This window comes from Eriocheir sinensis, chromosome 2 (assembly GCF_024679095.1).
Source record: "Eriocheir sinensis breed Jianghai 21 chromosome 2, ASM2467909v1, whole genome shotgun sequence".
Taxonomy (NCBI): Eukaryota; Metazoa; Arthropoda; class Malacostraca; order Decapoda; family Varunidae; genus Eriocheir; species Eriocheir sinensis.
In genome coordinates, this window is record NC_066510.1 from 18,466,942 (window position 1) to 18,480,895 (window position 13,954).

Sequence of the window (13,954 nt, forward strand, 5' to 3'; positions counted from 1 at the left end):
CACTGTGATAATGAATTAACTTCATTATTATTATAGTGTTATTCTTAGTCACGTATTCCTACATGATTCTTCATCGAGCCACTCAAGTTGAAGCACTCTGTATATTCTCTAGTTATTCCCAATAATTTTCCACTGAACACAAACGTTACTAAATGTTCCGTTTTTTTTTTTTTTTTTTTTTTTGAGCCATTTACTACCTATGATCTTGCAGTGATCAAAAGCAGCCACATAGCAGACAGGGCAGCAGAGAAGTGCTGTCTGGAAAACAACAGTAGTCGTGTGTTTGGCAGTGTCCCGCGGCTCTCGAGCAGTGACCACAAACAGGCTGGGATTAGGAAGGTTTGTTGTTGGAGGATGAAAATTTGGGAAAATAAACTCAGTATTAATTAAAATAAAGCTTTATTTCTTCTCTGAAAACAAATACAAAAAAACACAAGTCTTTACCCAGAAATTCACTCGTATCCTTGCACCACAGTGACCGGCGGCAGGGCTGCGACGTCCACGTCATACAGCAGCCGGACATACTCTATACAGGAGGAAGGGATCTGTTATGCAAGCCTAATTGGCAGTTTTCTTCGTTTTGTATATTTTTGGGGGAAATGGTCATAACAATTAAGTGGCTGAAGGAACTTACTTAAAATAAATACACACACACACACACACCAAAAAAAAAAAAAAAAAAAAAAAAAAAAAAAAAAAAACGTCACCGCAGGGAACCTCCAGAAGGATGAGTGTAGTGGGCAGCGCGGGTGGCTACATATCAAGGACCGCAGTATAGCGCCACTTAGCACAGAAGACTATAAATGAAAAATAAGTGAAGGAAACAAAAATAATATACACAATAAAACGGCGAACTGCAGACCACAAGACTGATAACTCCCAAGGCTGCAGAACAATTATTATTACATTATTATTATTAGTTATACTTCCGTTTTTAGGCTTGAAGTGTTGTGACCTTAATACATGGACCTTCTTGACAGCTTTCACCCAAGTTCATATATATAGGGTCCCTGTTTGGGGGTCTTGGCTCGAGGGTAAGATCAGATGCCCTTCCTAGCTGACATCACAAGGTGGCACTGGGGTTCGAACCGTCTGGCCCTGACTCTGCACTTCCATGGCTTGACATACTAACCCACTCGACCACCATGACCTTAAACCCATGAAGTGGATGACTATGCTTATACAAGGAAAATCGCCTCCCCAACCTCTCTCTCTCTCTCTCTCTCTCTCTCTCTCTCATGTCGAGTCCCACTACAATCAACCACATCAACTTTAGTTCGTCGTTTCCTCCGCCTGTCCTCGTCCCTGAAGGACTGGACGCTGGTGGAGGCGGCAAGCCACACTTACCACAGCCGGAAAAGGGGAAAAAATAGGATCAAGAGGCTTCACAGTATGGCTCCCACTAGGGCTCAGCCGGGGAGGGTCAGTTGAGGAAAAGGAGGAAGAAGGGAAGAAGAGGAGGCTCGTGAATTTGGTGGTTGGGGCGCTCAAGTAGAGTTTTATAGGTGGCCGTGGGAAGGGCAGCAGAATGGTGATAGGATTGGACAGAGCAAGGCCTATAGATAGACATTATATATTTTTATGTCTACACTGGTCCTGGGATGGAGGAGAGTAAAAATTTTGTTTTCTCGAAGAGCGACGAGGTTTCGGTAGAGGGCAGAAGAAGGGAAGAAGGAGAGAAGCCAACGCATCCTTTAAATACCTGCTCCAGCTTAACCAAAAAGTTATATGGGATAGTGTGAGTAGACCCTTGGCGAGAGCAAAATAAGGTAAGAAGGAGGCAAGAGGAAAAAGAAAAGTTTGTCAGTAACGCCAACCTACAAAAAAAAGTTCTGAGGGAGAGCGGGGAAGGCCGGGGAAGGGACTCAATAAGATGTTAAAAGGTAGGAAGGGAGGGGAAGGGATGCTATGGATGTGCATAAAATGAGGCGACAATTAAATCCCTGCAGCGTGATGCGTTTCTACAGCAGTGACGTCACGGCTTTATTTTACCAATCAGCGACCTGGACCACGGATCAACGGTCTCCGCGTCTTATCCCTCAATGGCTGTCCAGTGCAATGAAGAAAACCGGATGTGTAAACTAAGATGAAGGGATAAAGCTGAGGGCCCAATGCTCAAACCTTAGGGAGCCTATACACACCTCAATGGATAAGGCTTTCGTCAAGGAAGTGGGTATTTCCATGGGTAGTTTTATGAGCCTAGTGGTAGTTTGACAAGACTTAAGCGCCATGGATGTGAAACACTCATGAAAACCCAATTAATTTCCTATGTGACCTACGGAAATAGTTATTGTTGGAGCGGAAAGCGTCTGAGAATACGGGGCCAGAATAGTTAATGAGATTATACAATACTAAAAGATAAATGACTCACACAAGAAAGCACAAAAAAATAAAACAAAAACAAATATAATCAAAACCTAGACAAAGGAAAAAATAAATACGGCTATATATCACGCTCTACCCTTCCATATTACACTGTATACAAGGAAAAAGGTTAATTTGACAGAAATTATGCGTATTCGCCCTTTGTCTTACGGTATATTAGTTTTTTTATTATTTTTTTTTCACGAAGTTGTTTCCCGTCCCGCACCTTCCCTCCCGTCCGCGGATCTCTGGGTCATATTCTTAAACATTTCAGCACCCAAGCACATATTTGACAAGGCTTTCGTGGGAGTTTTGAGCATTTCCTTGGGTAGTTTTATGACCCTGGTAATACTTTGACCCTTCCTCTGTACCATGGACGAAAAAAAAAACTCATTAGAACTCGACTGACCTCCTTTTCGGCCTTTGGTAATAGTTAAGAGGCAGAAGCGTCTGATTGTCATATTTTAAACATTTCAGCGTTCAAGCACACATACATTTAAACAAGGCTTTCGTAGGAGTTTTGATCATTTCCAGGGGTAGTTTTATGACCCTGGTGGTACTTTGACCCTTCCTCTGTACCATGAACGCGAAAAATCACTCATTAGAACCCGACTGACCTCCTTTTCGGTCTTTGGCAAGAGTTGAGGTGAGGTGGAGGCGACTGAGAATCCCACCCTCAGCCTCGCGCACCTGCACCCACCTGTAATTACCCCGTCAGCGCCGCAACAACGCTCCGTCACGCCAGGCAATCCCGTGAAGAAATTACCTCGTGGCCTTATCGGGAATATTATGTACAGCTTAATTACCCCGGGGGGGAAAATAAGACCATCTACCATTTTTTTTCTACGCCATTAAACTCCTTCATTATCAAGGCAAGAGGAGCAGCACGGTAAGTTTCCCCATTTATAAGCATGATTGGGTACGTGCACGGCATACACAAGGTTATGAGCGCCATCTGTTGACAGCGGTGCGACACAACAAAGGGAATGCATATTTACACACCATCACAGCCTCGCAGCGTCTTTCATCACAGCCTTACAATCATAACTTTAACAGGCATCGTTGGTCGGTCAGTTCCCCTCGTCTGCTTCCTCCGTGACTTGGCAGACCACAAGGGTGCATTAGAAGGTCAAGGTAGGTTACGTGAGAAGAGCAGGGAAACGGGGAAGGGTGAGGGAGTGAGGGGAAGGATAGAGAGAGCGGGGAACGACAAGGAAGGACCAGGAGGGGATTCAATAAGATGTGAGGTAGGAACGGAGGGGAAGGGATGTTATGAAGGCGAAGGAAGGTTATGGGCGGTCAGATGTGAAGTTTGGGACAGAAGCGGTCATCCACACGGAGACGAAGGAGGAAAAAGAGAAGAAAGAAGGATGGAATAAGCGGAAAAAATGTAATGATGGAGTGATAAAAATAAATAAAAGTAGAAAGTTAAAAATGACGTAAGAGGAACAGAGGGAAAGGTAGAAGGGAAAAAAACGAAATACAACAAAGAAGAATCATTTAGGGACAGCGGCAGTAGTGAAGCCTCAGGAATAAACTAGGAAAAGGAGGAGGAGGAGGAAAATAGTGATAAGGCGAAAAGTGAAGGAGGAAAACATGATAAAATATTGAGAAATGAAAACAAGGAGCATGAAAATCGTAAAGTAATAAAACAATACGTAGAAAGATCAGTACAAGGTATAAAGCTTAGTAAAAGGATGAACATAGAGACGAAGATTAAATGGAAGAGGAAGAATAGATGATGATAAAGGAGGAGGAGAAAGAAGACATACAGACGAAGATTAAATAGCAGAGGAAGAATAGATGATGATGATAAAGGAGGAGGAGGAACAGGAAAACGATGATTATGATGTTGATGAAGGATGCGGAGGAAGAGGAAAAAGATGATGATGACGATGATGATGATAAATGAAAAAAAAAGAGGGAGAAAAAAAAGTATCATTTCCGAGTGTTACACTGCTAAATGAGACACGTGACCCGGCTGACTAAGAGAGAGAGAGAGAGAGAGAGAGAGAGAGAGAGAGAGAGAGACCCAACAACTTCCGGTTTCAAACACACATAAAGCGGCCTCACCATTTATTAATAATGCAAAGACCTACAATGGCATAAGAAAGAAAACAAACATCAGAGGAAGAAACACACACACACACATACTCTCTCTCTCTCTCTCTCTCTCTCTCTCTCTCTCTCTCTCTCTCTCTCTCTCTCTCTCTCTCTCTCTCTAACCTTGGAGATGTACGTACCCGAAGTCTTCATAGTCGGGTTCCCTTTCTCACATCTCTCTTCTTGGCGTGCGTGGGTGGCGGCCCCGCGCAGCACCGTGCTATATGGTCGTAAGTGAGGGTAAAGAGACACCTAGGGCCATGTAGCACGGGACTGAACGGACCTTGATCTTGGCCCTCAAGTCTCTGTCACTGTCACAGGGATGGGCCGGCCGGGAGGGAGGGACGTGAAGTGTGGTGACTCAGCCCTGCGCACACACACACATACACACACGGAACTAGTGATGAAGGTGTGAAACTGAGTGGTGCCTTACCGATTATGCAATTCCTAAACACACACCCACACACACACACACACACACACACAACAGGAACTAGTGACGGTGTGAAACTGAATGCAGGTGCCTTGGCGATTATGTAATTCCTAAACACACACACACACACACACACACACACACATAAACAACAAACTAATGATAGTGGTGACGCTGTGAAATTTAGAGATGTCCTTTTTTAGTGATTACGTAATCATTGGTATGCTAATGTCTTGGCTAACAGCAAGGCACAAATGAAGATGGAACTGAAATCATACTTTAACTCACGAATTCTTACATTTCAGTAAATGTTGAGGCAAACACAATGTTTTCTTTTTAATTTACCGCAATATGGTACATCACACACTAATTTCTGGCCCCCAACCCCCTCTGACAACAAAAATTAATGATATGTAGCGTAACTACGAAATAAATATTATGACAAACCTTACACGATAAGATGTGCATGGTCATATCCGTATTACATAGAAGAACGGGTGGTTTAACAGGGCTATGAACAAGTTACTCAGCTTGGTAAGCAGGATTATGTAAAACAGACATTGACTCGCACGCCGCAGTAACCCGACCCTCACGGGACCAAGATCCAAGTAGGTACTTACTTCGATCTTGCACGGGACAAGAGCTACCCGGGCTGTGCAACGGGGTGGGAGTGTTGCGTCAGCTATCGTTAGGTAATAAACTAGACTTCATTATATTATGTATAAGTGTTTAATAATTAACTCGTGAGCCGTAATAACCGGACGAGAGCTTCATGCGCTGCGTGACGTAATGGGTGACGCACATGACCGCCAAGCCTACACGCGGCGGCCCACCTTGACTCATGTCCTGCAGGGCCCATCTCTGTTGCTTCCGGCTCTCACAACAACTATTTACTAAGGCCTCAAAGAAGATTAGTCGGGTTCTCATGAGAGCTTTTCACGTTCATGGTGCAGAAGCTTTGTCAGACTATCACTAAGCTCATAAAACTACACATGGAAATACCCACAACCTTGTCATATGTGGGTGAGTAAGCCCCAAAACGTCTGAGAATGTGGGGCCTGGGTGGTGCGGGGCTGGCTGTTCACTACCTCCGGCACAAGGTTTCCCAGTGTGTGTGTGTATGTGTGTGTGTGAACGACGGCGAGCTATTATCTTTCTTATCTCTTATCAGAATCACACCACAATTACACTAGTTTTCCTTATTTTTTTCTGCCCCGCCTCTCCTGATTACATGTGCCGCATACCTATAAGTAGAGGCGAATAATAATAATAATAATAATAATAATAATAATAATAATAATAATAATAATAATAATAATAATAACGAATATCAAGGAGCAGACCTAGGAAATATAAAGTTAGGCATCTGAAACTTGACACCTGAGATCAATAAAGAGGTTGCAGTAGCCTTTGTATATAATAATTAACCTTTTAAAAACTTTGCAATCCACGAACGAAGGGAAAGTAAACATGACTACACTATACAGCTCATTGGACTGAACCTCAACCCTTTGTTAATTAAATCCACCAAAATGATCGACGCTATACTTTGGTGCATGAGGAATTGATCGGAATACGAGCTGTTTTTCAATTCAATAGGCACTATGTCACTCTTCGAACCCTACTCCCCCCTTGAACGTTAAATCATAAATGATAATACACGGAAAACTTTGTAATTTCCTCTTCGTAATCGACAACAAAGCCCCACTTAACTTGCATTTCCTCTGAACTCAACGACGCCAGCCACCCTGAGTCACCACCACCACCCACCACCGCTGCGTCGAGTTCAACACCACCATCACCATCCCCACCAACACAACACAACACTATTTAACAAGTTTCGGGGACACAAACACATTGCACAACCCTCTGGACCAACACGCACCAACACGACCCACTCAGTACGGAGGTTGTGTCCCAGCTGGCCGCCGCCCGTGAGGTGGGGTACGTATACACTCCCAGGGCACGTGTGGGCGGCGGGCAGGGCCATGACGTCACTGCCTGGTTGGTTGGTTGGCTCTCTCGTGTCCGCGCGTGTGGCTGGCGGTGGTGTGGTGGGCAGGGACTGGTTCTTGCCCCTCCCCGCCTCGCCTCGCCTACTGGCCTCGCCCTCTTCCGCCACCTGCACCACCTTCGCCACGTCAGGGTTTTAGAATGCTTGGAACTTTCTCCCATGACATGCTTGTTGCTTTGTACACGGAACGGCTTGGTGAGAGCAGACAACTCCGCTGCATATTTCCCGTATTCCCTGCCAACACACACACACACACACACACACACACACACGATAATATGGTTGATGAGAGCATTTCAGGTTTGTACAATTAAATAAGGCACTTTGCAACGACGCCGTGGAGTGCAAAAATGTGCTAAGGAAAACAATTGAATATTTTTTCAGTTATACAACATTGCAGATTAACTAGTGCTGAAACATTAACTGCATATTTATCTATCTACAAATTATGAGTCAAGTGTGGCGCTTGACTACGTAGCGTTCATGGTGTGTAAGAGGAGGGAGGAGGGAAGGACGTAAGCAGGATTGGAAGGAGGGAGGGAAAGTGGAGGGCGAGGGAGGGAGGGGGGGGTAGGATCAACATACGTGTGGTAACAAGTCCAGGCGAGAGAGAGAGAGAGATTACGTGGTGTGGTGACCAACCCACTCAATCCTACCACCACAACCACTACCACCTCTCCCGCTCAACTCCACAAGTCCTATCGGGTTGGGCTTTGATGACTCTTGGCAAATTAAGAAAAACCAGTCTCTCTCTCTCTCTCTCTCTCTCTCTCTCTCTCTCTCTCTCTCTCTCTCTCCGTTCCTTTGTCCCCCACGCCGTCCCGTCCACATGTAGGCGAGAGGAGACGAAAATAGCGGTGACAAGTGATATGCGTCGAGGGGATGAGGAGGTGGAAGTGGCGGTGTTTTTGGCTCGATGGTGGAGGAAGAGAAGTCATGGGACTGGGTGGATCAAGCTAAAGAGCAAGGTTAAAAACCCTGCTCTCTCTAGCAACTATAGGCCCATTGACATTGCGAATGCCTTGTCAAAAGGGATTGAGAAGGCAGTGCTGAACCCCCTAGAGGCCCACCTGAACACGCTGAACAATGTTTAGTTACAAGAAAGGGCACGGCACTGAGATGTGTGTAGACGTTAAAGAATATCATTGAGTACTACACTTCCAGGGGCTCACCTGTCTACCTTTGCTTCCTTGACGCCAGCAGGGCCTTTGACAGAGTGAACTACTGGAAGCTGTTTAATATACTGCTTGTAAGGGGAACTCCTGGGTACATTGTCAAGCTCCTAATGTACTGGTACACTACCCAGGAATTTTCTGTAAAATGGGGGCTTCCACTTCGCTGCCATTTAAGACAGCCAATGGTATTCGCCAGGGAGGGATCCCGTCTCCCTACCTGTACAACGTCTACACAGATTATCTCACTGCCGCTCTGCGTGACAGGCACAGACTGCCACTTACATGATAGGTGCATCAACTCGCTGAGTTATGCTGGTAATATGGTACTGATGGCGCCCACAATGGAGGCTCTGCAGGACCTTATTGGAGTGTCAGGTGTACGTATGCTGCCATGCACGATTTTGTCTACACCACCAAGACAGAGTACATGGTATTGCCGCCGCCACACTCTAGGATGGATTGCCAGACATCAGCGTGGCCAAGTGGGAATGCACTTATATTTGTGGATAGATTCACTTACCTGGGCCATGTCATCAGCAGGGAAAGGACCGATAATGATGACATCAAGAAGCTGACCACCAAGCTCACAGTTATCGGCAACACGCTGCCGAGGAAATTCTCCTTCTGCAGCACAGAGGTGAAGTTGGAGTTATTCAGGAGCCACTGCTACTCTCTACTGCAACTCGCTGCGATCGCGGTAGCCTATAGGACTGCCTCCTGAACCGTCACCGGGCACGGGATGAAGTCTGGCTGTGCTGCGTCGCCACGCCGCGTTCAGTATAAGGAGGAGAGTCGAACAATCTGGAAACTCCATCATCACCTCCGTCAGACAGAGCTCGGCCTATGTATGTGGATCTATGCGGCGGGAGTGGCTGGGCCTTCTGTTCGTGTAGATTGTGTATAAGTGTGCCGTGCACACGCATATATAATAATAAGCCAGGCCTGGATTATAAGCTATCAATTATTTAAGCGTATATGTATCTCGGTTGATCCAGCTCGTTAACTTGACCTTTTTTTATATATATGTGCCGCTGGGCGAAATAACACTTATTATTATTATTATTATTATTATTATTATTATTATTATTATTATTATTATTATTATTTCTCTCAATCGCAGCTCTCATTAATTTGCTCTCTGTAGTTTGTTTGCTTTTTTTTACGGCTTAACATGTCTCGTCTAATGTTGACTTTAATATCTGGGCCTTTGAAAGACCACCACCACCAATAATGCAACTACTACAACTACTACTACTACTACTAATAATAATAATAATAATAATAATAATAATAATAATGGTTGTTTCGCCCTTAGGCATTTATAAACAGGAAATCCTAAAGCGTTTATCACAATTATATTCATATGTTTTTCAGCTGACTTTTTTTTCATTTACTGTTAACTAACATGTGCGTGCATTTTTAACCCTCAACTGATAACGAAAAACAAACCATTGAGGCAAAAATAAGTCTATCTGGGTTAGTCGTTAGTTGTTGGTAACTGTTCAAATCATCCAGATACCTATATTCTCATTAATTAACTCATATTATTGCTTCTAAGGCTGCGAGGCCATTTATAGTTCCGTTCCTACTACATCTGATTGTATGTTTTCTATAAAAGTTAAGAATGTTTTTATTTATTTATTGATTGATACGTACTGTACTCATATGTTGCCTGACCGAGTTTAATAAAAACTTGAGAAAAGCAGTTAACACCGGCTTTGAGAGAGAGAGAGAGAGAGAGAGAGAGAGAGAGAGAGAGAGAGAGAGAGAGAGAATGACACACACACACACATGGTGGGGGTGGAGGAGAACGTGAGGTTTCATAGGGGGCACCCGGTAACTTGCACATTCACTCCTCTTTAACCCTAATGAGAGTATTTCACAATGAGGGAGGGAATTAAGATTACGAGATAGGGAGGGACACGCTCGTCAAACAAGCTCCCCGTAACTGCACAGCTACACTCTTATTACTCACTAGCTACACCCGAACACCACAGCCTTACCACCCTCCTCCGTACACCTATCCCTCTCCTCCAAATCCTAAGCTTCCATAAGAGTCACCAGAATTTACTTGTGGTCGCAGGACTGAACTTGATAGGATTGAGCTGGTCCTTGATGGCGGAGGCGGGTGGGGGGGATTGGGGGGAGGCCGGAGGTGCACCCATTCAAGTTGATTTCGTCATGTTCTGTCATTCGATGCTGACAAATCCATACCCATCCGTCAGAGTATTCATGGCCCAATACTATGCAGGAATATTAGATTACTGTATTTGCTCACTTGCCTCCTCAACCGTACCCTACTTGGTATACCGGAAATTCTACGTGTCACCGCTTTGCACAACACGCTGAGGAGAGGCAACGGACAGGGACGAGGGGCGGAGTGGGGCAGTGGTTGTGGTGGTGACGGGGGTCGGGGAACGTGCAGTGATGGTGAATAACAAAATTCCTGACTGGACAAGATCCTGGTTAAGTTAATCCATATGAACAAACTCCTTAGAATAACCTTCATTTCTGTCTGCTTCCATATGAACAAACTCCTAAGAATAACCTTCATTTCTGTCTGCTATACGTGTAGAAGAAAACGTTTACCTTGATCATGAGCAAAAAAAGGCAGCAAGTATTTGGGTGATTTCCGCAATCCTTTCCTATTACGTTCGGCATTGTCATTAGAATTACGTAATTAGAACAACGTAAATGTCCAATTATAACTATACCATTACTGATCATTGACCATGCACGTATAAGTAGACTTAGTAGAGGTTTGATCAGAGAAAAAAAAATGTGACGATGTATTTGACCGTCCTATATAGTCTAGCTACGATGAACTTGCTACGTTACCCTCAACAAACCAAGCTGAACTCTACTAAACACTAACCAGAACTGAGTGCACTATCACGCAGTTATGTGTACTCACGTGTGTGGGTGCGGATTCTCACCTCACTGGGCCCACACCTTCCGCTAGATCCGTTTTCACTCCCGCACGCCAGCACCAGCACCACCAGCAGGTATGTATCCTCGTTACCGACCGTCGATCTGAGAGTGCAGCAGTGAGCTAGTGACTCGCGGAATACTCCACTTTGTTGAGAGGCGAGCCGCGGGTGGCAGGGTGGTGGTCTCCAAGGGTGGTGGTGGTAGCGTGCCAGTAAAGGTTGCCATGATGTCTATTCTCCTGGACATTTTACAAGTGCCAAATATTCCTATTGCGTCTATACCTCTCAGCCGTATATGGATGCCTTTGTGCTTCCGTGCTGTGTGTTTGTTTGGTGCCAGTTCACGGTGCGGATTTATATGGAACGAGGGCAGGACACATAAATATGATGGGCAGAGTTGGAGCGTCAACCGCGGACGGGTAGCTAACGTGTCGCAACGTGTGGCACCCTCCCCCACCCTGTCCTCCCTTCTGCTATCATTTCCTTGAACAAAAAAATTAAATGATATGTTTGTCCCACCGTTGCGGGACTGAGCCACCGCTGCTGATACTTGCCCCATTCAGGGAATCACGTTGCCGGCGGCGCCGCGGTGTTGCACAATACTCATGTACGTAACACCTCCGTGTGCATCAAGGAGACCGAACGTACGGTGTGTGACGTGTGCCAACCAAGATTATCCTGATCATCTTCTAGTAATAGCACGATATCTTTGGGGGGGGAGTCAGCAGATTAAATAAAAAAGTAATAATAACCAAAGATTGACATGTCTATCATTATCAGAACAAGCATGGTCCTCTAGAGAGTAACTTTGGATAAGATCAGCTCCATCCGACCGTTACATTTCCACACCCAATAACTAATACTTCGTCATGATCAGGGGTGGATCAGGGGAAGAGTATCCTACATACAGAAGCGGATCAACTCTTGTGACAGAAAATACAATACAGTAAAAAAATAAAAAAAATAAATACATAAATAAATACATAAAACCTACGGGGATGACAGAAAGATGTTTATTAACCTATCAATCATATTTGTTTCTAGATAGCTTCATATGCAGTTGAGAGAGAGAGAGAGAGAGAGAGAGAGAGAGAGAGAGAGAGAGTATGGCATAAGCTTCATTCCAAGAGACTATAATAGATTCCTTGGTTCAGCCTAGCGCTTCTTAAACTACAGAAGCTATTATATCATCACTGGGTTGAGCATTTCTTCCTGTGGTAACTCAGTGGAGGAAGCAGAAGGGAAAGACTGATGACATGTGGGTTGTAACATTCCTTCCTGTGCTATCTTAGAGGCACGAGGAAGTGAGGAAAGAAAAGGCGAGAGAAAAGGAAAAGGAAAGAAGAAGGGAGGAGAATCTGACGTGTACGACTAAGGAAAATGCGAGATGGTAAAGAGGGAAGAAGAAAGTGACGTGTGGGAAAGACAGAGAGGAGAAAAGGAAGAAAGAAAAGATAGAAAGTGACGGAGAGTGATAGGAGGTGGTAAAGGTGGGAGAAGAAAGTGACGTGTGTGGCAAAGGTAGAGAGGAGAAAGAGGAGAATTAGGAAGAGGAAGAAGAGGAGAAAGAAACTGAAGTGCGAGGCGGAGAGTGAAAGGAGAAAAGGAAGAAAATGACATGTACGGCAGAGTTAGAGAGGAAAAAAGAGGAAAAGAAGGAGATAGAATCTGACCTGTGCAACGGAGAGAGAAAGAAGAAGGAGGAGGAAGAATCTGACGTGTGCGGCGGAGAGCGAGAAAAGGAGGAAGAGGAGGAGGAGGGGGAGAAGGAGGAAGAAAGTGACGTGTGAAGCTCAAATTTAATGGACCAGACATACAAGTTCCCTCAGTTGTACCCAAGCGAAAGAAAACAATGCAGGCTTTCTTCATTGCCTTCACCACTGCTTTCACGCATCGACGCTCGCCAACCCGCTGCCCCGTTACTGCTTCTCCTGCCTCTTGCAATACTACGAACGGGGAGACATAACACTAGCCCCCCTTGCCTCCTTGATCAATACAGTGCTGCGAGAAAGTGTACAAAGCGAGACTGTCTTGTGTTGCTGTTGTCTGTTCGTGTTTGCTGTACATGTTGGTCCCATAACGAGTATTTTTTTGTTTTCTTTCGTCCATTTCGTTTAGGTAGATAGTGGATTAGTTTTGATTTGCCTTTGGTTTTGTCGTTTTTTGTGTGTTGTGATTTCCCTAACGCGGCATATAATAATTAAGTATAGTCCTGGATTTGTCACTATTTGCCTCTTCTTCTTCTTCTTCTTTATCTTTTCTTTTGTATTCTTCAACTTTTTTATCTTATCTTTTTTATTCTTCTTCTCCTTCTTCTTCTTAATCTTTTCTTCTGTGTATTTTGTTCTTTTCTTCTTCCTCTTCTTCTTCTTCTTCTTCTTCTTCTCCTCTGGATAGTTAAATTGGTCTTCATTTGTTTCAAGTTGGCTTTGGTTTTCCCAGTCTGGATTCTTTTTCTCCATCTGTAAAGTCTTTCTCCGATCTACTTTTTCTCTGGATTTTCACCGGTTTTATTTTCTCTCTGAATTTTCACTTTTTTTTTCTACTCTGCTTTCACTTTTTTTTTTTTTCGTGTTCTTGCTTTTTCTTTTACTTTGCTCTCGTTTAATTTTACTTTGATTTTATTTTGATTTTTCCATTCAAATGTTTTTTAATATTTTGCTTGCTTGCACTTGACCCAGACAAGTACGTGAGTGTGTATGTGTGTGTGTGTGTGTGTGTGTGTGTGTGTGTGTGTGTGTGTGTGTGTGTGTGTGTGTTATGATAGCTTTCTGAGAACTATTGATACTCGTTATCGACTAGCATTGCAGCAAACATGAAGAAAACACTGAATCATCTCTCTCTCTCTCTCTCTCTCTCTCTCTCTCTCTCTCTCTCTCTCTCTCTCTCTCTCTCTCTCTCACACACACACACACACACACACACACACACACAC

The 13,954-nt window shown here is 44.3% G+C and overlaps 1 long non-coding RNA gene across 1 annotated transcript; it reads right to left on the reverse strand.

Annotated features, from left to right (window-relative positions):
• Positions 1-160: 160 nt before the first annotated feature.
• On the reverse strand, positions 161-11,192 carry LOC127000744 (uncharacterized). The gene is made up of 2 exons (XR_007754484.1): positions 11,004-11,192; positions 161-526 (listed from the first exon to the last, which is right to left on the reverse strand). It is a non-coding gene; the product is annotated as an uncharacterized LOC127000744 (long non-coding RNA).
• Positions 11,193-13,954: the final 2,762 nt, after the last annotated feature.